Genomic DNA, 25,279 nt, shown 5'->3' on the forward strand with positions numbered 1-25,279 from the left:
CGAGCACTATTCCTGACTGTGAGTATGAACATTTTGAGCATAAAAAGTCTTTTCAGTATCGACGAACTTGTAAATAGTAGCAGCACCAGTTTGAAGTAAGTTACAGCTGCCCCCCCGCCCCCCCCCCCCCCCCCCCCCGGTAAAGCCCATAGTTTTACCACTTTTAACCCAAAGTTTCTGTGATTCTTTGACGATCTCTGTTCTTAAATGGTTTTGTCATCAGCGTCACAAAAAACCCTCTCTTACTCACCGTCAAAACAAACTAAGATTTATTTTCCACTTTGAAGTCCACGGCTCAGATCCTCCCCGTCTGCTCTGAATGAAAAACTGTCTGCACGAGATTAGACACATTACGGTAATTCGATTTTCTGTCTGCCGCTGCACGTGGATACTAAAGGGTAAAATAGGTCAGATTTTAAGGCTTTGTAATGTCATTTGAGGCCTACATTTTGGCACGTGTGATGGTTTTTAATGCCCTGCCTGTAGAAATAACCTCATGCAAGAGTTGTCGATTTATTTTTACACCAATACTAAATGGTTTTGGATACCAATACCTGAACGACACCTTTTCCAATACCTAAACTAAAATATTTCTCATCTAGAACCAGAAAACAGAACAATAATGTGTGGAAGTTCAGCAAATTTACATTATCGGGTTCATCTCTAATGTCAAGAAATGTGTGAGGGAATAATTTGGGGATAAATGAGGGAAAGTTTAAGAAACTTTTTGTGAGAAATGGGGCAAGAAAATGGTGGAAATACAGAAAATATTTCGTATATAATTGTTTTCCAACTTCTGTCCCTGCACCAAGAGCATCAAAACTTGGATCTAAAGATGTCGTTTTTTTTTTTCTTTAGGTACTTTCAAACAAATTGGGGATTTCTTTCATCCACCACAGCCCCTCTGGCTTAGGGTACCTCAAGGGTCAGTCCTTGGGCCTGTACTTTTCTCGTATTTGTTTCCTCTTGGGTCTATTATACATAAACATATTCCAACTCTGGCACTGTATGACCACTGGCAAACCGAAGCTTTTCAGATCAAATTGTTTTTTGTTTTTTTTCGTCCACCACTGCCCCTCTGGCTTAGGGTACCTCAAGGGTCAGTCCTTGGGCCCATACTTTTCTCATTGTATTTCTTTCCTCTTGGGTCTATTATGAGCAAACATAAAGTGCAGTGCCCAAATCAGGGCAGTTGTGAAACTTTCATCATTTAAAGCAGTACTAAGTAACGTGTTTACCTTAATAAATCCTTTCCGTTGTCCCTCTGGGGGTCATACAAGTGTTTATGGGATGATTGGAGGGTCTTTTTATTTCTCCCTGGTGTCTCTGGCCGGAAAACCATGCTTGCAACTTGACTGCCACCGGACCGGAGCACCAATACACAGCAATAGAATTACGAAGAAGAAGCTAACAGGCTAGCGGGCACAGCTAACTGCGGGCTAGCGTCACTTTAAACAGTATTTACAGCCAAGTTTGAGTGAAAAAAATGATCTCCATTGTGTAATTGGATGAACAACATCCCTCCGTCCCTTCGCCTTTTCTGTCAGTGCAGTATTTACTCTCCAAGACAATTAATACATTAAAAAATCGCAACTTGCAACGACACCTGCAGTTGCACTCATGGCCTCTAGGGGCAAGAGTTAGTTCTGCTTTAACCCCTTAACTGCCAACTGAACCGAGCACATTTTCTCCAGTTTGGCTTTACCCCAGTCCAAAAGCTTCTGGAAAAAAGCTGTGAAAATAGCAACAAAACTGAGACGAAAACAATGATGGAAATGTGACAAAAAAGCGAGAAAACATTGACAAAAAAGTGACGAAAAATAGATGAAAAAGTGGCAAAAATGTCACAAGAAATTGACAAAAAATGACAAAAATGTGACAAAAAAAATTACAAAAATGAGACCAAAATTTACAAAAAATTGCCAAAAAAATGGACGAAAAAATGACAGAAATGTGACAAAAAATGACAAAAAAAAGTTACAAAAATGAGTTGAATACCCAACAAAAAAATACTGGAAAAACATATGATGACGTGAGGAAAAAGATCCTCTCGGTTTAGGCGGGAGTTAAGAGGTTAAGGCGACATTACTCCCATTCTCCAATCCCTTCACTGACTCCAAACCCCAAAGGTATTGATTCTAAAATTCTTATGTTTGCTTTTAAATGTCTTTTCAAGCCCCCCAGTATCTGTGCGATCTGCTCATGCCTTGTCAATACTTCTGAAAGGAACATTTGAGCAGAATTCGACTGGACTTGAAGATTTCCGTAAAATTAAAAGCTCTGTTCGGTTCCAGACCCCGATTATAAACGCCCTGGATGTTCTTTCTCTAATAAACAGTCGAATTTAAGTGGAGCTCGTGTGACAAAGAGAACATCGCTGGACAATCAAAAATAAATTAGCGTGAGCTCCGTGGATTCAAGGCCGGGACTTAACCGCCTCGCCACCGCTTCCCGGGAACCAAAAACAATTCAGATTTTGAAAAGTCAAAGACACAACAAACCTGTAGCTAATCATGCATTTTTTTTGTTTCTGTTTATTTGGTTGGGACAGTGCTTGTTAACCTCTTACCACCCGCCTAAACCAAATGTGTAACACCTCATTTGAAAGCTAAGACCCACAAAACTGATCTTTTTCCTCGCGTTGTTGCTGTGTTGTGTCACCTTTTGTATGTTTTTTTTTGTCACATTTTTGCTGAGTTTTTTTTTTTCATTTTTTTGTTGAGTTTTTGTCACTTTTTGTTGAATTATCTGCACTTTTTGGTTGAGTTTTTATCACATTTTTTTTGAATTTTTGTCACATTTTTGTTGAATTTTTGTCACATTTTTGTTGAATTTTTGGCACTTTTTGGTTGAGTTTTTGTCACTTTTTGGTTGAGTTTTTGTCACATTTTTGTTGAATTTTTGTCACATTTTTGTTGAATTTTCGGCACTTTTTGGTTGAGTTTTTGTCACATTTTTGTTGAATTTTCTGCACTTTTTGGTTGAGTTTTTGTCACATTTTTGTTGAATTTTCGGCACTTTTTGGTTGAATTTTCGGCACATTTTTGTGGAATTTTCTGCACTTTTTTGGTTGAGTTTTTCTCACATTTTTGTAGAGTTTTTGTCACTTTTTGTTGAATTTTCTGCACTTTTTGGTTGAGTTTTTATCACATTTTTGTTGTAGAGAAAATGGGATCCGTTCAGGTGGGAGTTAAGGGGTTAATGAACTAGACACACCGGATTGTTTCATTATTGGCAATAAAACTTATTCTGAAGGCTGGAACTAATACAGGACTAAATGTGGCTAATTTGGTCCTAAAGAAACCAAGAGTCAGAACAAACACCGAATTAAACCTGGATCTAAATCACAGCTGAACATAAACGTAACTCAAGAAGATGAAAAACAGGTTTAAGCCAGACATTTTCTAACATTACAATAGATAACTTTATAGAGGCAATATTGAATGTGAAAATAGAAGGTAAACAGTGCCCTCCAGTGGCCACAGGCGGAAGCTCCATTCACGTGAGCACCACCGTTTCATTTCACTCTTTAAGAGAAATGACATTGTTTGCAAAGACCTGGGTTTTACTGACGACCCAAGAGAAATGTAACACAATCAGTGCAGTTCATAAATACTACTTATATTTATTGAAGTTGAGTTTACAAATAGATTAGTTAGAGTTTCTAAGTGTCTGGACTTGAAGTGACCACGTGTGAACACTAGATGGAGCGAGAGGCCGGAGATACAGGCTGTAAATGTTGAAGTAACTGTTCCTTAAAAGCAGATGACTGATTTATTTATTCTAGTAAAGCCTTTCTCAAAGTGCGGGACTTCACGGCCCAAAGTGAAAATCACCCATTGATAATAATTTTTACAAATAAATAATTAATATTTACTCAATACAATGAATAAAAAAAGCTTTAAGGGACAAAAATTATAAACAATAAAAAAATTAATAAAAAACTGAATAATCAGACTGTAACAAGTATCAGCAGTGCAGGTTTAGTCCTAGTGCAGGCGGTCGATAAAGTGACGCAGACACAGATTATTGCACAGATTATTAGGGCTGCTCGGTGGCACAGTGGTTAGCGCTCGTGCTTCACAGCAAAGGTCCGGGTTCGATTCCCACATGGGCGGGGCCTTTCTGTGTGGAGTTTACATGTTCTCCTCATGTCTATAGGTTTCCTCCGGGTACTCCAGTTTCCCCAACCCCTATAAACATGTACAATGGGCCAGGGGGTTTGAGAGTGCACATGGGGGACGACAGATGGAAATTAGCCCAAGGCTACGGTGTGGCTTCCTCATTAACTTGCACTGTCCCGACCAAATAAACCAATAAATAAATTGCATAGTGGTTATTGCACATGTTACTTCACAGTCTTGTTGTTCAGTCTGACAGCAGTGGGGATGAAGGACCTGCTCCTTCTTGCACTGAGGGTCAGTCTTCCACTGAAAGAGCTGCTCAGCTCCTCCACAGTCCTGTGCAGTGAGTGGGAGGTCTTGTCCATGATGGACGTGAGCTTGGCTAATACCCTCCTGTCCCCAGGGGGCAGCCCAGGACTGGCCCTCCTGTTCTTGTCCCGCTCTGCGCTGCCTGAGGCCCAGCACACGGCAGCGTAGTGGAGGGTGTTATAGAAATGTACTTTCAAAAACATGCCCACAATAGTGGCCGGCTCAGCCGCAGCGGCTCAGGACTAACAACTGAACACAATTTTACACACCAGAGTTTATACTGGGGCAGTTGGAGAAGTGTCTTGCCCAAGGACACAGCAGTTTGCAGATTCGAAGCCTCTCTGTTCTATAAGATTACCTGTTCAAAACCAAGATCCAAATCCAAAAAATCTTTGCAACTAATATATGAACAAAATAAAACAAGTCAACCTGGCTCTATCCATTTTTTAGACATTGTTGCTGAAAATATCAGCAATTTTGGCCATTTTTATGCATAAAACACAAAACTTCTAATGCATTTTCCCCCATAATGTCTAATGTTCAGCAAAAGTTTCAAATTCACATCTCTACATTTATTTTTTCCGTATTCAGAATCAAACCAGCACTCGTGCAAACCTCCAGTAGTTCAAGCTCAGTGACCTCTGGAGGTTCTTAGCTTTCAAATGAAGCCCATGTGTCCTGAATACGCAGCTCCACTCGAGGCCGGCTCAGTTGTTGTTTTTCGGCGCGTGTGTCGTTAAGAAACTGATTGACGTTTCTCACAAAAGCATCTGCGTTTTCCAAAGATTGAGTGACAAAATAATGCGTCATGATCCGGCCTATTATTATCTGTGATTGGCGTTTTAAAAGGAGGATGTTTTCTATACGAGCCGCTCTGGACACGGGAGCTATTCTTGACAAACCGGAGCTTTGATTGATTGATTATCAGTAAAGCAGTTGTTGATCACCAGAGCCTGTGTGGACTGATCACAGAAAGTCTTTGCCGTTGTTCCGATGTGTTTTTTTGTTTGTTTTTTTTCCTCCGGAGATGTTATTTTTACGGCGTTGTTGGAAGCTGCCGCAGGAGGTTTTGGCCGAGCAGAGTTTTGGCGTTGCCAGATCCACCGAGGCCGTGCCAAGAACCAGCACCGAAAAGCTCCATTACAGTGAAATCACGTTTGAATGAAGGACTAATGCGCTTTGTTTGAGCCCAAAGTCACATTAGCAAAGGCTGACGGAGAGAGATTGTTTATTGATTGCCATAAACAGAAGAATCTGGTGTAATTCTGGTGATTTCACTGAGTTTAATTAAGTTGGAAATGGTTTGAGAGATAAAACAATAGTTAGCTGTTTTTCTTTTACACTGCCTTGTGATGCTATAACGCTAAATAAACCTGATCTGAACTTTATTCTGAAAATCTTTCTCAAATCCTGATCACAAAACACAAAATAGCAGAAGACTGTGAAAGCTCAAAGAGGTAAAGTAAACAGACCTGGATCTTCGGGTCCTTGTTGTTCTGCTAGAATCACTTCACTCTCAGGTCTGGTCCACGTGAAGTCCAGCTGAGGAACAAAGATATTTTATCAATCCATCGTCCATACGAGCCGGCGTTTTGGGCGTCTGTAAACAAACATTTTCCAAACCAGGTCCCAGAGTGGAAAAAACTTTTACTAAAACGATGACATCACAGCACTATATCTATCTATCTGTTAGGCACCGATACCACTTTTTCTAAAACCGATAAGAGTAAGAGTACTTTGATTTAAGTACTCGCCAATACCGATACGAGTACAAGGCATTTTCTTCAACATTCATACTTTTTTCACAGCAGATTGGTTTGTAATTAGTTAATTTACTCATTTACATTTCCTTAAGTAAAGTAGGCGACACATTTAAGAGCAGTTATATTAGAATTGTGCTGAAGTCATTTATTATTTATTTTCATTCAATGTTTTATTTTTATGTCTCTGTCCATCATAGACAGAAAAGTCCATGTCCAAAAGCTCCTCAATGCTTGTGCTTTATTCATTTATGTATTTTTTTTAACAATAGTATTGAGATGTTCCTTAAATGGTCTCTTTTCGTCTTTACTTCAGCTCCTGTGGATTTTCTCGTGTGTTTGTAGTAACTTAGCGAGAAGCTACAGCGTTTTCATTGTTCTGCTGCAGCTCATTTTCCTCAATATAAACATGCTGTGTGTCTTTAATTTGGATTTTCTGAGGACTTTTTAGTCGCTGGGTTAGTTTTTTCAGATGAATAAACCCCTGGGCATAAAACGGCGTCAGAATGGCCAAAACTGCTAGCCGCGAGTTAGTAACGTTAGCCTGTATGTTGTAAACCTCATGAATGAGTACGAGTATGAGTACAAGCATGTGGTATCGGACCGATACCCGATCTAGTATCTATCTATCATCTATCTATCTATCATCTATGTATCTATATCCCCCTCTCTTTAAGAAGGCCTCGTGGAAGGCCCAGGACACGCTGGTGGGACTATGTCTCCGAGCTGGCCTGGTGTGGCCTCGGGGGCAGAACAGCTGGAGGAGGTGTGTGTGGATCAGGAAGTCTGGGTGTCTCTGCTGAGACCCGGCCCCGGATAAAGCAGAAGAAAATGGATGGATGCTGAAGCAAAAGTTCACTAACTGCAGAGACCCCATGAAAGGTTAAAGGTCAGGAGCTCGGGTTAGGACATAGAAGATATGATTTGATGGTTTCAGACGTTTTGTTCTAGGGTTAAAGTGAACGTTCCCTCCTCATACAAATGAATTGGCAGGCGTATGGGGAAGTCTGTTTGCCCTTTTCATGGCATTTTTATCATTTCTGTGGATTCTTTCTCTTTAAAACCTCATAAGGTGATGTTTAGTGTATCTGACCCACTGAATGTAGAAACTTGACTTGTTTTTAAATCGCACAAATCCATTTTTACATCACATTACGAGTTTGCGCTCGTTCTGTTTCTGATTCGTAAAGTAGAAAGCAGTACCAGAGAAATGTGTAGGTATTTGTACTTGTACGTGTCAGATCCTTGGAGCTCTTTCCGAGTCCGTTCAAAGGCAGCGAGAGAAAGGCGATTTGAATGTCACAGAAAATACTTGAACACAATCGCCGCGCTCTCAGGAGTCAAAAGCTAATGGTGGGAGGAAGAGGAGGAGGAGGAGGAGGAGGAGGAGGAGGGAGAGGAGCGAAGAGCGAGGAGGAGTGTGGGCGTTTGTAATAAAATGTGTTTGGAGCAGGGAACGCCGCGCTACTTTGATGAACGCCGGCTTTTTATGATGTAAATCAAGCAAAAGGTCAAGTTTAAGACGTCTCAAAATGTAGTCGAGGAGACGCACAGAGACATGGATTATACGGAGAGCTTTAGATTTAGGTAAAGCAGGACTGAATGACCGCACTGTAAAAGACAATATCAGTTTAAAAGAGTCAAATTCAGAATATTCATCTAAATATATTGATGATATTATATGAATATTTAGTTGTGTATTTGGCCACTACCTACACCTTCCTCCTTTCCTTTCTTTCTCTCTTCCTTCCTGTTCTCTTCCGACCTATCTTCCTTCTAGGGATGCACCGATACCAATACCAGTATCGGGCCGATACCACATGCTTGTACTCATTCATGAGGTCCCGATACCAGAAACCGATACCATTTGACGTGCGGCCAGCGCAGCTACGAGGAGCAGCTACGAGGCGCAGCTCTCAGCTGAGGAGAGAAGAAGCAACAAACTGGAGAATTGTTTAGTGTAAATACAATAATCCACATAGAGCTGACTTTATTACAGACTGCGCTCTCTAAACCAGAGTCTGAGCTGGATTTAACCAGAGCTGAATGTTGTTAGAGCTGCAGCGTCTGCAGTGTTTACAACATACAGGCTAACGTTGCTAACTCGCGGCTAACAGTTTTGGTCATTCTGACGCAGTTTTATGCCCAGGGGTTTATTCATCTGAAAAACTAACCCAGCGACTAAAAAGTCCTCAGAAAATCCACATAAAGACATACAGCATGTTTATATTGAGGAAAATGAGCTGCAGCAGAACAATGAAAACGCTGTAGCTTCTCGCTAAGTTACTACAAACACACGAGAAAATCTACAGGAGCTGAAGTAAAGGAGAAAAGAGACCATTTAAGAAACATCTCAATACTATTGTTAAATAAAAACACATAAATGAATAAAGCACAAGCATTGGGAGCTTTAGGACATGGGCTTTTCTGTCTATGATGGACAGAGACATAAAAATTAAAAATTATATTGAATGAAAATAAAATAAATAAATAAATAAACGGCATCAGCACAATTCTAATATAACTGCTCTTAAATGTGTCGCCGACTTTACTTAAGGAAATGTACATGAGTAAATTTACTAATTACAAACCAATCTGCTGTGAAACAAGTAAGAATGTTGAAGAAAATGCCTTGTACTCGTATCGGTATTCGGTATCGGCGAGTACTTAAATCAAAGTACTCGTATCGGTTTTAGAAAAAGTGGTATCGGTGCATCCCTACTTCCTTCCATCCTCCCTCCCTTCCTTTCTCTTTCTTCTTCCTTCCTGTCTTCCTTCCTTCCTCCATTCCTTCCTTTCGTCATTTCCTTCCTCCCTCCCTTTTCCTTCCTAAAGTTCATATATTTGAGCAAAGAAAATTGCACCAGTCTTATTGGTAGTTCTCTTTTACCCTCCTCTTTCAAGCGAGATGACTGAGACCGAGTCTGAAATGTCATGAAACAACAGGTCGGATTAGAAAACCACCATTCGAGTCGCGCTTCACACTGGAGAAACCATCACCTGGTATCGGTTAATATCGGATAATATCGGATATCGGCAGATACTCAACCCTCCAGTATCGGCATCGGAAGCATCTCTAGTTCTTTATCTTTCAAATTAGAATCATAAAACCTCCAAACTTCACCTCCTAATCTCTCTCTTTGTTCTCCCGACTCGATCCGACACGTTTCTGTCTCGTCACGACACTTTGGAGAAAGAAGATGCAGAAGGTGAGATATTTTTTTGATTACGTTTGGCCTTTACGCGCACACAAAGCCGTATCTTCACCGCGGAAAGCTTTTATTGTGAAAAACCCGCCGAGGCCGTACGAGCGCGCTTCCTTTTGTGGCACCAAGGTCAAAAAGAAACGGCATTTTTATCTAGATTTTTCCCTCTCTTTCAGACATGTAGTACAGGAAGTAGGCTCTCGACAAGCGCTCGGTGGTCGCCATGGAAACTGATGGGTTGGGGGGGGGAGGTGATGGATGGGGTGGGGGGGGGTATATAGAAATTAACACACAAAATAATAGGCAAAGAAAAAAAAAAACGGCTTTAAGAGGTGTGGGCGGCGACTGGAGGGTACTCGCGGGGCCTCTCCAACAGGTTTTTCTTACCCACAATGCAGTGCGGCGCGTGGAAATGTCGACGGGGTGATTGACAGACGACGAGAGGCGAGTGGGAGGGCTGGCAGAGTGCGGCGCTGACGTCAAAGAGCAGATCTGAAAAATGAGAAATGTGTGAAGTATTAGCGATGATGAGGCTGCGGTGAAAGGAAAAGCTAAAGCGCTAAAGTGTGAATAATCTGAGAAAAGTCAAAGTACTGAAGTATTCGCTGGAGAAAATATAAAGAAGTGACTTTGCAGCTTCAGAATCCACCCTCTGTACGGCAACACGGCGGGGACAAATGTTTGACGTTGTGAGTCAGTGGCGTTTGGCTTTACATCCTCACAGCGCCCCCTGCTGCTCTGGAGTGTGAGTTATGAGGCTTTAAAGATGAACAAAACACAGGAACAAATTGGCTTTTTATTCTAGAGCCTTTATAGAAATGTAGTGAAGGAAAAGCCAGGACTAAACTCAGGGTAAACCAGGACTAAACCTGAGCTAAACCAGGGCAAAACCTGAGCTAAACCAGGGAAAAACCTGAGCTAAACCAGGGAAAAACCTGAGCTAAACCAGGGCAAAACCAGGGCTAAACCTGAGCTAAACCAGGGCAAAACCTGAGCTAAACCAGGGAAAAACCTGAGCTAAACCAGGGAAAAACCAGGGCTAAACCTGAGCTAAACCAGGACTAAACCTGAGCTAAACCAGGGAAAAACCAGGGCAAAACCAGGGCTAAACCTGAGCTAAACCAGGGCTAAACCTGAGCTAAACCAGGGCTAAACCTGAGCTAAACCTGAGCTAAACCTGAGCTAAACCTGAGCTAAACCTGGTCAAAATCTGGGCTAAACCAGGGTCAAACCTGAGCTAAACCAGGGCAAAACCTGGGCTAAACCTGAGCTAAACCTGAGCTTAACCAGTGCAAAATCTGCGCTAAACCAGGGCAAAATCTGGGCTAAACCAGGGCAAAATCTGGGCTAAACCAGGGCAAAATCTGCGCTAAACCAGGGCAAAATCTGCGCTAAACCAGGGCAAAATCTGCGCTAAACCAGGGCAAAATCTGCGCTAAACCAGGGCAAAATCTGGGCTAAACCAGGGCAAAATCTGAGCTAAACCAGGGCTAAACCTGAGCTAAACCAGTGCAAAATCTGAGCTAAACCTGGGCAAAATCTGGGCTAAACCTGATCTAAACCTGGGCAAAATCCGGGCTCAACCTGAGCTAAACCTGGTCAAAATCTGGGCTAAACCAAGGTCAAACCTGAGCTAAACCAGGGCTAAACCTGAGCTAAACCAGTGCAAAATCTGTGCTAAACCAGGGCAAAATCTGGGCTGAACCAGGGCAAAATCTGGGCTGAACCAGGGCAAAATCTGGGCTGAACCAGGGCTAAACCTGAGCTAAACCAGGGCTAAACCTGAGCTAAAACAGGGCTAAACCTGGGTTAAACCTGAGCTAAACCAGTGCAAAATCTGGGCTAAACCAGTGCAAAATCTGGGCTGAACCTGGGTTAAATCTGAGCTAAACCAGGGCAAAACCTGGGCTAAACCAGGGTTAAATTATTAATTTAATTATTTTGTTAATTTATCATATTAACATGCACAATAGACTAATCATCCAGTTAGGTGCTCAGTCTTGTCTCTTTTATTCTCAGATCTATGGCAAAAAAGTAACTTTTTTTTGTTTCTTTTTAATTGCAGTTTTCACAGACTCTGCTGTTGCTATGGCTGCTCCATCAAGGCCACAGCACTGACGGAGGTATTGTCTCCTCTCTCTCTCCATCGCTCCCTCCATCTGTCTTTTTATCCATCTATCAATCTATCCATCCCCCTATCGAGCTACCCATGTACTCTCTCCCCATCTCTATCATCCTTCGTTCTATCCATCCATTGAATCCCTCTCTTCAGACGTCTCAAAATCTGTTTAATCAGTTTAAATGACTCGAATTCAGAATATTAATCAAATATTTTGATGACGATTTAGTTTGGCCATTATTCCTTCCTTCCTTCCTCTTTTGCCCTCTCCCTTCCCTTCCTTTTCTCTCTTCCTTTCTTCCTTCCTTTCTCTCCCATATCCCTCTCTTCCACTCCCCCCTCTCTCTCCATCTCTCCCTCACATCCCTCTTCCACTCCCCTCTCTCTCTCCATCTCTCCCTCACATCCCTCTTCCTCGCCCCCTCTCTCTCCATCTCTCCCTCACATCCCTCTTCCTCGCCCCCTCTCTCTCCATCTCTCCCTCACATCCCTCTCTTCCTCGCCCCCCTCTCTCTCCCTCACATCCCTCTCTTCCTCGCCCCCCTCTCTCTCCCTCATATCCCTCTCTTCCACTCCCCCCTCTCTATCTCCATCTCTCCCTCATATCCCTCTCTTCCACTCCCCCCTCTCCCTCTCTCTCCCTCACATCCCTCTCTTCCTCGCCCCCCTCTCTCTCTCTCCCCATCTCTCCCTCACATCCCTCTCTTCCTCGCCCCCTCTCTCTCCCTTATATCCCTCTCTTCCTCGCCCCCCTCTCTCTTCCTCGCCCCCCTCTCTCTTCCTCGTCCCCCCCCCCCTCTCTCGGCCAGCGGGTCCGGACGGCGAGGCGGGCGCTCTGTTTGCCCGCCTCGTCGGGGGAGCACCTGGATATGAGAGAATCGGAAGCGCGAGGCCACAGGTAATAAAAGTGGATTATATAGTGACAAACTGAGCACACAGAGCGAAACGAACCAACGCAATAAACCGCAGCGAGAAACGGGAGGGGAAGCCGCGGGAAAACGGTCACCGGCGCTAAAGCCACGCGGCGGAACATTCCAAACAAATACAAGCGAGCGCCAGCAGATATTTCATTATGGCCGTTTTTATCAGAGAAATCTTCCTAAAAACACAGGCTGTTGTGGTCAGGTTTTTGGGTAGAGTTCACCCATAACATCTTAGTTTAAAGTCACGGTTACTCCTGGTTTAGATCCGACACGGAGGAGCAGGCCATGCATTCAGAGGCACAAAGGACTCGCTTCAGTCCTAGTTTAGGCCTGGGTTAGTCCTGGTTTAGTCGAGGTTTAGTCAAGGTTTAGTCAAGGTTTAGTCGAGGTTTAGTCAAGGTTTAGTCAAGGTTTAGTCAAGGTTTAGTCAAGGTTTAGTCGAGGTTTGGTCAAGGTTTAGTCGAGGTTTGGTCCTGGTTTAGTCGAGGTTTGGTCCTGGTTTGGTCCTGGTTTGGTCGAGGTTTGGTCCTGGTTTAGTCGAGGTTTGGTCCTGGTTTAGTCAAGGTTTAGTCGAGGGTTGGTCGAGGGTTGGTCGAGGGTTGGTCGAGGGTTGGTCGAGGGTTGGTCGAGGGTTGGTCGAGGGTTGGTCGAGGGTTGGTCGAGGGTTGGTTCTGGTTTAGTCAAGGTTTGGTCCTGGTTTAATCAAGGTTTAATCAAGGTTTAGTTCTGGTTTAGTCAAGGTTTGGTCCTGGTTTGGTCCTGGTTTAGTCGAGGTTTGGTCCTGGTTTTGTCCTGGTTTAGTCAAGGTTTAATCAAGGTTTAATCGAGGTTTAATCGAGGTTTGGTCCAGGTTTGGTCCAGGTTTGGTCCAGGTTTAGTCAAGGTTTGGTCCTGGTTTAGTCAAGGTTTAGTCGAGGTTTGGTCGAGGTTTGGTCCTGGTTTAGTCGAGGTTTGGTCGAGGTTTGGTCGAGGTTTGGTCCTGGTTTGGTCCTGGTTTGGTCCTGGTTTGGTCCTGGTTTGGTCCTGGTTTGGTCCTGGTTTAGTCGAGGTTTAGTCGAGGTTTAGTCGAGGTTTAGTCGAGGTTTAGTCGAGGTTTAGTCGAGGTTTGGTCGAGGTTTGGTCGAGGTTTGGTCGAGGTTTGGTCGAGGTTTGGTCGAGGTTTGGTCGAGGTTTGGTCGAGGTTTGGTCGAGGTTTGGTCGAGGTTTGGTCGAGGTTTGGTCGAGGTTTGGTCGAGGTTTGGTCGAGGTTTGGTCGAGGTTTGGTCGAGGTTTGGTCCTGGTTTGGTCGAGGTTTGGTCGAGGTTTGGTCGAGGTTTGGTCGAGGTTTGGTCGAGGTTTGGTCGAGGTTTGGTCGAGGTTTGGTCGAGGTTTGGTCGAGGTTTGGTCGAGGTTTGGTCGAGGTTTGGTCGAGGTTTGTTCAAGGTTTAATCAAGGTTTAATCAAGGTTTAATCAAGGTTTAGTCGAGGTTTGGTTCTGGCATTTCTCCTGGTTTAGACCCGATTTCGATCCAGTTTATCCCTGGTTTAGTTTCCACAAATAAGTAGTTTATTCAAAAACCACAAACAGGATCCAAAATTATTAATTAATAAATCGCAAAAGAAAACTATAGATACAGACGGCATCTCATCACAGAAGGGGGCGTGGCCTCGCCGAGGGGGAAAACAATCTTTTGGGAAACACAATTTTTCACTAGTTTTTGTTATTTTCAGGTGTTATATGAACTTATTTATCACATATAAATAAAGTCAAGTGTAAATCGGGTCGATATGGATATTTTCTCACAGCAGATTGTTCAGTAGAAGTGAAAAACGGCAGTCGTAGCTAGCTCTTAGCATTAGCACACTGCTAACATGCAGCATCATGTTAGCATTCTCCGTTATTTATGGGCTGTTGAATCACTTTGCTCCTCTCCATGTCTTTGTATCTTTATTTAGTAGAAAACTATATTCATAATTCAGCATTTGTTAAAGTAGTTTTTGAATAATTAGAGAAATTTTAGATTTTTTTCTTTGAACTGCATTTGTAGTTTCATTATTTTACTGGATGCTTTTGTACGTCTTTGCCGTGTTTTTGTGAGGATCGTAGAAGAAGCAGCTTTTAAAAGTAAACAAACAGCTAGCTTATGCGCTAAAGACATTTGAGATCAACACATTTCTTTTTCTGAAACACTGAAGAGGCACCAAGAACCCCCACACCTGCAGCACAAAGGAGGAGCCACAGGAGGAGCTGCAGGAGGGGACAAACAAGGAGGTATCTGGGCAAGACTCACAGCCACACAGGCATTCTATTGTTCTGGCTAATGGGCGTTCACAGATTAACTGCTAAACATAAAATGACATGAAACTTGCAATACATTTCGATCGATATCTCTGCATTTATTGATTTTTTTCCTGTTCCTCTTTCCTTCACAGAGGGATGGAAGGGCACCTGACTCGATTAGAACTGCAGCCAGTCTTTGCGTGTGATTCCTGCACATTCCCGTTTCCTTGGACGGCGGATCCAGAGTCTAAAATTATCCGGGAACAGCCTGAGCCCCAGATCTTGACACGTCGCCGCTTCACGCTGAGATATTTAGTGATATTTAGTGGCGACGCGCGTTTGGGAAAATGTAGCGTTTCTCTGCGGCTTTGTTCAGTCGAGTGCCAGAGGACGCCCACGCGGCCCATGTGTTCACTCCAGGCACACGGCGGAGCAGGCCATGCATTCAGAGGCACGCAGGAGCCGCTGCAGTCCTGCTTTAGGCCTGGGTTAGTCCTGCTTTAGGCCTGGGTTAGTCCTGCTTTAGGCCTGCTTTAGCCCTGCTTTAGGCCTGGTTTAGACCTGCTTTAGGCCTGGTTTAGACCTGCTTTAGGCCTGGTTTAGTCCTGCTTTAGGCCTGGGTTAGTCCTGCTTTAGTCCTGGTTTAGTCCAGGCTTTAGGCCTGGTTTAGTCCAGGCTTTAGCCCTGCTTTAGGCCTGGTTTAGACCTGCTTTAGGCCTGGTTTAGACCTGCTTTAGGCCTGGTTTAGTCCTGCTTTAGGCCTGGTTTAGTCCTGCTTTAGGCCTGGTTTAGTCCTGCTTTAGGCCTGGTTTAGTCCTGCTTTAGGCCTGGTTTAGTCCAGCTTTAGGCCTGGTTTAGTCCTGCTTTAGGCCTGGGTTAGTCCTGCTTTAGTCCTGGTTTAGTCCAGGCTTTAGGCCTGGTTTAGTCCAGGCTTTAGCCCTGCTTTAGGCCTGGTTTAGCCCTGCTTTAGGCCTGGTTTAGACCTGCTTTAGGCCTGGTTTAGTCCTGCTTTAGGCCTGGTTTAGTCCTGCTTTAGGCCTGGGTTAGTCCTGCTTTAGGCCTGGTTTAGTCCTGCTTTAGGCCTGGTTTAGTCCAGCTTTAGGCCTGGTTTAGTCCTGCTTTAGGCCTGGTTTAGTCCTGCTTTAGGCCTGGGTTAGTCCTGCTTTAGTCCTGGTTTAGTCCAGGCTTTAGGCCTGGTTTAGTCCAGGCTTTAGCCCTGCTTTAGGCCTGGTTTAGCCCTGCTTTAGGCCTGGTTTAGTCCTGCTTTAGGCCTGGTTTAGTCCTGCTTTAGGCCTGGGTTAGTCCTGGTTTAGCCCTGCTTTAGGCCTGGTTTAGTCCTGCTTTAGGCCTGGGTTAGTCCTGGTTTAGCCCTGCTTTAGGCCTGATTTAGTCCTGGTTTAGCCCTGCTTTAGGCCTGGTTTAGTCCTGCTTTAGGCCTGGTTTAGTCCTGCTTTAGGCCTGGGTTAGTCCTGCTTTAGGCCTGGGTTAGTCCTGCTTTAGGCCTGGTTTAGTCCTGGTTTAGGCCTGCTTTAGTCCTGGTTTAGTAAAGGTTTAGCCCTGCTTTAGTCCTGGGTTAGTCCTGCTTTAGGCCTGGGTTAGTCCTGGTTTAGGCCTGGTTTAGTCCTGGTTTAGGCCTGGTTTAGGCCTGGTTTAGGCCTGGTTTAGGCCTGGTTTAGTAAAGGTTTAGGCCTGGTTTAGTCCTGGTTTAGTAAAGGTTTAGCCCTGCTTTAGGCCTGGGTTAGTCCTGGTTTAGTCCTGCTTTAGGCCTGGTTTAGTCCTGGTTTAGTAAAGGTTTAGTAAAGGTTTAGGCCTGGTTTAGTCCTGGTTTAGTAAAGGTTTAGTCCTGCTTTAGGCCTGGTTTAGTCCTGGTTTAGTAAAGGTTTAGGCCTGGTTTAGTCCTGGTTTAGTAAAGGTTTAGTCCTGCTTTAGGCCTGGTTTAGTCCTGGTTTAGTAAAGGTTTAGGCCTGGTTTAGTCAAGGTTTAGCCCTGCTTTAGTCCTGGTTTAATCGAGCTTTAATCGAGCTTTAATCGAGGTTTAGTTGAGGTTTGGTCCTGGTTTAGTCAAGGTTTAGTAGAGGTTCGGTAGAGGTTTGGTCAAGGTTTGGTCCTGGTTTATCCCTGGTTTAGTTAAGGTCTTGTTGTTTTTTTCACATATCGGTATCGGTCCGATATTGGTGTGTCTTTAGCGCATAAGCTAGCTGTTTGTTTACTGATGCCACAGACAGCGTGTGGAGGGGGCGTGTCTAAAGGCTCAGAGGTTCTTAAAGAGACAGAGGCCTATTTCAAGACATTCACTACAGCCATTTTGAGAGAGACATTTTATACAAGGCAGTTATTCTAATTTACTGCATTTACAGACCAACAGAAGGTTTGTCATCATTGTAGTGTGATATAGGCTGGTGCTATGTGACTAAAAAAGCATAATACCCCCTCTTTAAAGTTAAAACATGTAGCTTAAACAACATGGTGGGCTACATGTTTAAATAAAAAATACAATCAATAGTAGCCTAGCATATTCCCAGTGTCAGTGTTTCCCATTAATAGGACATGGGTGAAAGTATAATAATAAATAGGTCAGAGTAAATATTTAGCCAAAATCCAAATGACATTTCACTCCAACATATTGATTTTTAACGTTGAAATAAATATCGGCAAATATCGGATATCGGCCACAGCAACAATAGTTTAATAAAATCAGTGTCTGCTTAAACTAATACAACCCAAACATTTGACCATATTTTTATTGACTCAGGGCCTGGAAAACTTGCTTTCATCAAAGAAAAAATGGCATAAATGTGATTAAAAAGCAAAATAATGTCGTGCGTTACTACTTTTACTGCAGAAGTTTGTTGAAAATATAAATAATATATCGTTTAAAGCACATTGAGCTGCAGTATCTCCGCTGGCATAAGAAGCATTGATTCTGACCCTGACTCTTCATAATTGTTCCTCTTTAATAACGATTCTTTCCTTCCTCAAAGCCCGTTTCTCCTGAACATCTTTTTTTCCCTGGAGCTCCGATTCTTGGACTGATTTCGAAAACGTTCCCTTCTCTCTCTCGCTGTTCGCCCACTCCTCCTCCTCCTCCTCTTCATCCTCCTCCTCCTCCTCCGCTTCGTCCCACCATCGCCCGGACCTCCGCGCTCGCACATTTCAATCTTTATTTTTTATTTATCGCGTGAGATCTCGGGGCGTTCTGACTCCGCCGGCCCCTGGATCTCTCGGATCCCGGTCTCTGATGGATCAGGTACAGCCGCGAGGAAACGACACCGGTGGGTTTGAAGGTTCAGATAAGAATAAACAGCAGGGATTGTAGTTTCAGAGATGGAAGCGCTTTAGCCTTGGTTTAGTGATAGTTCGGGCTGCACTGCTTTAACCAAGACATTTGGGCTGATTTGCTTTAAAACATATTTTTGCATAATTCTGGAGTGAATGGAAAATGAGGGGACAATTATCCAACCAGTCATTAAATCTGTGTCCCAGTATTTTCTGTTGCAGACATTTGATTATTTCACTGGTTTAGCCCAGGTTTAGTCCAGGTTTAGTCAAGGCTTAGTCCAGGTTTAGTCCAGGTTTAGTCCAGGTTTAGTCCAGGTTTAGCCCTGGTTTAGCCCTGGTTTAGCCCTGGTTTAGCCCTGGTTTAGTCCAGGTTTAGTCCAGGTTTAGTCCAGGCTTAGTCCAGGCTTAGTCCAGGCTTAGTCCAGGTTTAGTCCAAGTTTAGTCCAGGTTTAGTCCAAGTTTAGCCCTGGTTTAGCCCTGGTTTAGCTCTGGTTTAGTCCAAGTTAAGTCCAGGTGTAGCCCTGGCTTAGTCAAGGTTTGTTCCAGGTTTATCCCAGGCTTAGCCCAGGCTTAGCCCAGGCTTAGCCCAGCTTTAGCCCAGCTTTAGCCCAGCTTTAGCCCAGCTTTAGCCCAGCTTTAGTCAAGGCTTAGTCCTGGTTTAGCCCTGGTTTAGCCCTGGTTTAGCCCTGGTTTAGCCCTGGTTTAGCCCTGGTTTAGCCCAGGTTTAGCCCAGGTTTAGCCCAGGTTTAGCCCAGGTTTAGCCCAGGTTTAGCCCAGGTTTAGTCCAACTTTAGCCCAGGTTAAGCCCAGGTTAAGCCCAGGTTTGGTCCAGCTTTAGTCAAGGCTTACACCAGGTTTAGTCCAAGTTTAGCCCTGGTTTAGTCCAAGTTTAGTCTAAGGTGAGTCCAAGTTAAGTCCAGGTGTAGCCCTGGCTTAGTCAAGGTTTGTTCCAGGTTTAGCCCTGAGTGTAGTCCTGGTTTAGTCCAAGGTTAGTCCAAGTTAAGTCCAGGTGTAGTCCTGGCTTAGTCAAGGTTTGTTCCAGGTTTAGCCCTGAGTGTAGTCCAGGTTTAGTCCAAGGTTAGTCCAAGTTAAGTCCAGGTGTAGTCCTGGCTTAGTCAAGGTTTGTTCCAGGTTTAGCCCTGAGTGTAGTCCAGGTTTAGTCCAAGGTTAGTCCAAGTTAAGTCCAGGTGTAGTCCTGGCTTAGTCAAGGTTTGTTCCAGGTTTAGCCCTGAGTTTAGTCCAGGTTTAGTCCGGGTTTAGCCTGAATTTATCCTGGATTTAGCCCAGGTTTAGCCCTGGTTTTACTCCACTACATTCCTATAAAGTCTCTATAAAGTATAAAGTAAAACGCTCGTGTGTTTGGTCCGTTTTTAAAGCCAAACATCTCACACTCCAGGACAGTAGGTGGCGCTGTGTGCAGATGTTCAGTCAAACGCCACTGACTCACAACAAGGAAGAAGGTTTGTCCCCGTCGTGTTGCCGTACGGAGGAGCACAATTTATGTTTTTGAAGCTGCAACAATTTTGTAATTTCGAAGACTTAAAGGCGCTATCCCTGGTCTTGGGTTCGGGTCCTGGTTTAGTCTTGGTCTAGCGCTGCTGTAGCTCAGTTTAGCGCCGTTTTTCTCCTAGTCCCGGTTCAGTCGTGGTATTGCCTTGTCCTCGCACATTTGCCACATCAGATCAGGTGTAGCAGAACGAGGCGACATCTCTCTCTCTCCGCCATTTGCATCTCCACAAACAAAACCCTTTCCGTTTTCTTTATGCTAATTCTCCCGTAGCCCGTCCATTTTCTCCACGTTCCTGCATCTTTATTTTTTATCTCGCCGCACGTCCCTCTCCCTCGCTCGCCTCCCACGCTCCTCCGGCAGAGACTGAAAAAACCTATAGGCCTTTCAACGCGGCCTTGGCTTTCTATCCTTTCTATTCACACCTTCTCTCGCCGCATTTCCAAACAAAACAAAACACAAAAAATAAAAGCGCCGAGCTAAAGGAAACTGTCAGTCAAAGAGCCGCCGCCTGCAGACTGTATTACGGCATATTAGCGTTAGCGACGCAAGCTAATTAAACGCAGAGTGAACCGGGATTAAAACAGGCTTTGTTTTGTTGATGTGGCCTGAAATAAACCTCTGGGCTGAGTATAGCGTATGTAGCGCTGGACGGATTCGAAAACATTTCTTTTTTTGGGACAAATTTGTGATTTAATGTCTCAAAATCGGGATTCAGGTCAAAGCGCTACTTTTAAAATGCTAATATTTCTCGCATTTTATTACTTCAATGAATGTGTGCGCATAGAAAATAGGCTTAATGAGCACGGACTGCTCTCTTAACCCCTTAACTCCCACCTGAACCGATTACATTTTCTCCACTTTGGCTTTACCCCAGTCCAAAAGCTTCTGGAAAAAAGCTGTGAAAATAGCGACAAAACTAAGATGAAAACAATGATGGAAATGTGACAAAAAAGTGATGATGAAAAAGTGGCAAAAATGTCACAAAAATGTCACAAGAAATTGACAAAAAATTGTTGAAAAAATGACCAAAATTGACCAAAAAAATGAAAAAAAGTAACAAAATGTGACAAAAAAATGACAAAAAAATGTGACAAGAAAATTACAAAAAATTGACAAAAATTTGATAAAAATTTGACAAAAATTTGACAAAAAAATATAAAAAATTGACGAAAAAATGAAAAAAGTGACAAAATGTGACAAAAAAATGACAAAAAAATGTGACAAGAAAATTACAAAAAATTTACAAAAATGTGATAAAAATGTGACAAAAATGTGACAAAAATGTGACAAAAAACGACAAAAAAATTATGAAAAATTGACAAAAAAATTATTAAAAATTTACGAAAAAATGACAGAAATGTGACAAAAAATGACAAAAAAATTATAAAAAATTGACGAAAAAATGACGAAAAAATGACAGAAATGTGACAAAAATGTGACAAAAAAGTTACAAAAATGAGTTGAATACCCAACAAAAAAATTATGAAAAAAAAATCTGATGCGCCTTACACTGAAATAAACAAGCAAAAAGCAATGTACGAGCTTCCATTATTAGGCAACAGCATGCTAACAAGTCAACGGCGGCGTGATAAACGGTGTTTGAACAGCACAGAGCAGGGCTGATGATGGTTTAAAGCAGGGGTAAGCAACGTCAGGCCCAGGGGCCAAATCCGGCCCTCCAGCACAGAGCCTCTGGCCCCCAATATGATTTAGAGAAAAATTAATATGCAGATGAGGGATCTAGTACTCTTACAATGCGAGAAACAGTGTCTTTCCATAGTGATTTTTTTTTTTAAATGTCCTTGCAGAAGATCCCAATTGGTCATATATAATGTAACAGTGATTCTCAACTGGTGGGTTGGGACTCAAATGTGGGTCGCGAGCCTATAGGGAACTTTTTTTCAGTATTTTCCATCTGATACTACACTGAAACACACTGGAGTCGGTTCAAATTAATATTATTAGGTTATTTCGATCATAATATCTTTGTATTGACACTGTTTTTTCGTCTCTTTTTTGGTCATGTTTTTGTTACCCTTTCATCGCTTTTTTGCGTTTCCATCACGTTTTGTTGTTCACCTTTCTGTGGCGTTTTTGCTGCGTTTTCTCATCGCTGTTTTGCCACTTTTATGTCGCTTTTCCCGCACATTTATTGTCGCTCTTTTTTACTGCATTTTCATCACTTTTTTGCTACGTTTTTGTCATTTTATGGGCGTTTTTTGGCGCGTTTTCATCCCTGTTTTGGTCTCCATTTTGATGCTTTTTTTCCAAGAAGCTTTTAGATTTGGGTAAAGCCAAACTGGAGAAAATGGTGGGGGTTAAGAGGTTAAGAATGGGTTAAGATGAGGACCCATTTAAATCTCATATTTGGCGCCTTCAGTCAACGTCACCATGGAGACGGGCTGGAGACTTTACCAACAAACGTCTTCCATATTGTTTTTTCTCGTTAAGCTCCGCGTTGTTCTTACCTCCACCCCCTCTGTAGTCGTCATCGGGGTTATAGTGCCCTCCGTCCGGCTTGTAGTGCCCTCCGTCCGGCTGGTAGTGCCCTCCGTCTCCACCACCACCACCACCGCCGCCGCCGAGGTTGAACAGGTCCTTGTCGTCGAGCGAACTTCCGCCTTCGAAACAAATCGCAAAAATGAATGTGAAAAAATAAATCTCAAATTTCAGACTTGTATCATCATCTGAGCGTGAGCTGCTGACAGGTGGGCCTTTTCCCATCATGCACTGGGCCATGGAGCCGCTGCAGCAGCTCTTGGGGAAATGCAGCGGCTGATCCTAACGGCCAGATATTGAAAGTGGGCGGAGTAAAGCTCTCCTAGGGGGTTAGTTGTTCTTTAAAGAGACTATATGGAGTTTAAAAAATGCTAATATTATGCGTTTTCCTCCCCCTACATGTTCCATTCATGTCCTAATTTGTGGAATGACCTATTTACCACAACTGCCTCTAAAATCCTCACTCGAAAAGGTGTTAATTCGGGTCGGAATTGGTGTCATGCACGAGCTTAAAGTAATAGGCCACCGTTTTTCCATACTGAGATCTGTTCTTACCTTAGCTTTGACGAGTTCTTTAGGACCTGTCTGATCTTCACCCGGGCCTTCAGTCACGTAAACACAGCGCAGACGGCGTTAGCATTTAGCCTCTCCCTCTCTCCTCTATAGCTCCAAAACAGGTCAAGATAGAAGCTACCAAGCTCTTCCACGTTTTCCCTATTTAAATATGGTTACGTGAAGTGTTCCACTACAAAGTATAATTACACACAATTAAACAAAGTGGATTTTCTAAGCGGATAAAAGGGGGAACTATATTGTAAGGCGTAATAATACCAGGAGTAGTTTGGCATCTGCACAGTAAAGTGAAGATTACTGCGCAGATTTTGAATAAACTCCCGTCCTCGTAGCCAAACGCGCTTCTTTTTCTCCGTGACATGATCGTTAGTTAAGAATAAAGAACAGGTGTGTCCAGTTATAACGAGCTCCATCTTCAGCTGCAGCACAAACATGACTGATCTGTTCAGACGCTCAGGGGATGTGTTTGTTTTGGCCTCAGCTGACCTGGAAGCACCTCAGGCACATCCTTTTTAGTTTTTTTTTTCCCTTCACTTTTTTTTCTCTTCATTTCTCTCTTACAACAGAAATAATGAAAAAGCTGTTTTACAAATTAAAATCAGGCTGTAAGACATTGCTTTATAGACGTCGAGCACTTCCGTTCCGCTGTTACGACACAACTGAACAGGTCAGTCGTTCACCAGGAGAGGGAGGAGCAGCTGCTCAGAGAGCAGGATTCAGGAGGATTGCGGAGAGCTGCGTGAATGAAGCCGCAAACCGCGTTTTTGATAAGGAAATAGCATAACAACATGGCTAAAAGCTCTAAAAAGTCGATTTTGCATGATATAGGACCTTTAAAATTGCACAAATGGAACAAAATAAAGTCGACCCAAACAAAAATACAAACCATGCAACAAACAAATTGCAAAATAAATCAAACACCAGTTATTTACAGCTAAAAATATACAATATGTACATTGAACTGTTGAACAGTTGTGGGAACAACTGTGGGAACTCGAGCGTCGGTAGAACTGAATAAAACTCAAAGGTTTTACCATTTGTTGTCATCCAAAGCAACAGGGTGGGAGGCATTGCGCCACTGGTAGCAGCCGTAGATGATGTGGGCCAAGGCGTATCCCCGGCAGACGCGGGGGTGCAGTTAGTCCCGCAACAGGAAAAGCACCGGTCTCTAGACCCCGGGGGGGGCGCGCGCTCCCGGCCTCCGCAAACAACGTGAGCGAAACGCACCACACCAAACGTCCCAGGCTGATGGCCCAACAAACCCCGTCGCAGCCTCTACGGGCCGCGGTGACACAGAGAGGTGTCAGCGGTGATTCCCAAACCAGCAGCTGTATATGACAGCAGAGCAGGCGTCAACCTGCGCCAGAGCAACGCAGAGTAAAAGCGGTGATGACGGCACAGTGACCGGTAAAGCCTCCGCAAACGGTTCCCAAGCACAACGTGGACCCACAAAGGGATCAGCGCGGGGAAGAGGCAAGACAGATCTGAGCCACCGACCCAAGCCTAAATCCCTTCGGGTCTCCACCCCACAATCAGTGCCAAGCCAGGTGCGCGAGGAGGAGCGCGAGGAGGAGCGCCCCAAGAAACAGGTATGGGGGGGGCAGATGTCCTCCACACTGCCACAAATATTAACGGTTGCGGTGAAAAGATGCTAACGTTAGCTGCTTACCTTTAGCTTGAGCTGTTAAATGATCGGTGGCTTCCTCTCGAAGAAGTCATGTAAAGTCCATGTTAAATGTATTTCCTTTATCGTAGAAATACATTATTCCTGGAGTTTATCGAACTTCCAGCAGATGTCGTCACTCGTTCTCCTGGCGCTTCGGACACCGGGCTCTGACGCGCTTCCGGCACGTCTCTGAGCTCACGCGGGGGTGATTTTATTTTATTTTTTCATGATAGTTTTATTTTTAATTTAAATGTCAAATAAAACGCATGTACACGTGCCCAAACCGTCGTTCTGTTTCATAAAATAAACGTTTGCAACAGTAAATAAATTCTGATAAAAAAAAAAAAAAAATGAAACGAAAAATGACGTCACGCAGCTCAGAGAATTCTTTTTTTTTTTTTACTTTTTTATTGCAAAGTCAATTGACAATGTATCTTAATTTTTAAAAAAAAGTCAATACAAATGATGTGCAGGAAAATCTAACCAGCATAAAAAAGTAAACCAAAAAATAAATAAATAAAAAATAAACATTTGTTACAATAACATCAGGGCATTAAGCTCATATATACAGATAATTTTCACATAGTTTTAAGGCACTTTTACACTCTAGAATTTTAAGAGACTTATACAAGGACATCAGTTCATTTTTAAAAGGAACAAAACAGCTCAGAGAAAGTTGTGGCTTCCGTCCGAATTGCCAACAGAATCAGTGGACTATTCACCTTATTCCGGAAGTTCGCGTGGGCGCCGCCATGAATTGTGCCCGCCCCTTTTCTCCTATCTGTTAACATGGGACTGGAGAAGTCCAGATAAAATCAGTCACTACACGAAAACAAAGCCGTTTTTCGGCCTCGCTGAGAGACTGTGCAGTGTCGACATGTCGGTGCAAATGAACCTTGGACATTTTACACAAATCAATCGACTAAACATCAGATTTGAGCAGAGAATATTTTCCCTCGTTCTCCGTTTGAATGAACGGGCTTCGCGCTCGACCGGAAGTGTCTGTACAACGGAAGTGCCAAGACGAAGCAAAAAGAGGCAAAAGTGGGGC

This window comes from Gobius niger (assembly GCF_951799975.1).
Source record: "Gobius niger genome assembly, chromosome: 23".
Taxonomy (NCBI): Eukaryota; Metazoa; Chordata; class Actinopteri; order Gobiiformes; family Gobiidae; genus Gobius; species Gobius niger.